General features: G+C 54.6%; 1 protein-coding gene across 1 annotated transcript in view; it reads right to left on the bottom strand.

Moving 5' to 3' along the window:
* MYO18A (myosin XVIIIA) overlaps window positions 1–1,851 on the bottom strand; it is a 102,328-nt gene that overhangs the window by 99,426 nt on the left and 1,051 nt on the right. The window lies entirely within an intron of this gene.

The raw sequence follows: 1,851 nt of genomic DNA, 5'->3' as shown, positions 1-1,851 counted from the left end.
CCTCACCCTCTAATTGAGGCTGCCTCAAAAAATGGTGAAGGGGGTGGGCGGGGAGGTGCAGTGAGCAGGCCATAAAGAACCCCAGGGCCTGATGCAAAGCAGAACTTAAAAGCTCCATCAAGCCCCCAACCCAAGTCCGGGGGAAGCCTGTTAATCATAGCACAGTGCGGGCTGGGCCCTCCGGTCCCCTCAAATGTTTAAACTACATGGGGCCAGAGCCCCTCGGTTTTACCCGCCACATCCAGGAGAGGCCTAGGACAAGGCCTGGGCCCCAGGGCCACCCACGGGACCCTGCTCACTCGGATGCTCTGGCTCCAGTCTGTGGTGTCCACTCCAGGTGAGGGAGGTCTGGCAGGGGACTGACCTCTGGTTGAGAAAGAGTCAGCACAGCCCTGCTGCCCTGGAGACCTGTGACACAGCAAGCCTGGATCAAGGCTTCCTGAGTTCCAACAACTCTCTGCTCCACCCAAGCAGGTTGGATTCTCCCTTTCACACAAGCCCCAGTTCTGCCCCTCCCAGTCCACCTTCAGATGTCTGCCTCTGGGGGGACACTGGAGTTTTCAGATTCAGCTTTCTGAAGACACACGCACCCCTCAATGAGCGGCCACAAACTCATCCAATGAAGGGGGCTCCAGGCAACAGGCTGGCTGCCCCAACTGCCAGGCAGTGAGGTTAAGGGAGCAGGCAGGATTCAGGAAGGGCATATACACTTGAAGGCTTCTGAGGACAGCCTGGAGCATGAGAGGAAGCCCTCGGTCACAAACCCTGGCACCTGAGCCAGGCCAAGAGACTATAAACAAACCAGATATTCAGAGCTGCCAGGCGCCAGGTCATCGATTGTTCAAAGCTCAAAGCTCCCACAGGAAGTGACCATCAACATTCCCCTCCTCCCTCACCCACCCTGCACTCTCACCTGTGACCCTTCTCATTCCCCTAAACCCCCCAACACAATAGTTTTCCCCACCATCTTCTTGGAATTGAGCCCCAGCTTCAATGTTCCTAACCCCAAATGGACAAGCACACCTCCACCCGAGGCTATATATAACCAACCAGTCATGTCCAGCAACCAGGAGGATATTTCCTGGAAAGTCTTCATCACAAAAGGACAAAGGGGAAGCTGGGGAGGTGGCAGGCCACTGACAAAGAGCCAGTGAGGTCTGTCCGGAAGCCAGAGACTTCAGGAGAGTAACTTTCAATATCCCCAAATAGAAAGCAACTTCTGAGCTAAGAGGGTGGAGAATAGGAGGCAAGGCAGAGCCCATTGCCATGACAACAGGATACCAACCTGCCCAAGAAAAGGGCTCCAGACCTGGCAAGCACCTGGAAAGGCAGCTTGACCATCTAGATTCAATGTCTTACTAAGGTGATCTTGCTCTTAATCACCTGGACGACCTTTCGTCCTGACCAGCCTGACTGCAGTGCATACACACTCAGCTCATTTAACTCTTTATACGGGGGTTTTACTAGGCCTCCTCAGCCACCAGCATACCAGGCACTCCAAAAGACAAAATGAATCCATATAAATCATTGCCATAGTGAAGAGCGGAGCAAATGCGATTCCATAATTTGGGGGGAACCATCTGAAAGCAGGAAGACCTTAGGCAGGAGAGCTCCTCCTAGGAAGTATCCTCCCAGGCCTCCGTGCACAAACACAAACCACGAGGACACTGCCAAACACATGCCCCATTGGCCAAGTGACCAGGCAAAAGGAGCACCGCTTCAAAACCCAGCTGGCAGCCTTCCCCATCCTCCCCCTCCCTACTGGCAGCCTCTCCAACTAATCAGCAGGACACATGTGCCTTGCAACAGGGTGACACCCCCAGCCCCCAGTCCCCCCCACCCCCAACAAAG

Source organism: Bison bison, unplaced genomic scaffold (genome assembly GCF_000754665.1).
Source record: "Bison bison bison isolate TAMUID 2011002044 unplaced genomic scaffold, Bison_UMD1.0 scf7180017864472, whole genome shotgun sequence".
Lineage (NCBI taxonomy): Eukaryota > Metazoa > Chordata > Mammalia > Artiodactyla > Bovidae > Bison > Bison bison.
The sequence above is the reverse complement of the archived record's forward strand: the minus strand, read 5'-3'. Positions and strand labels throughout refer to the sequence as shown.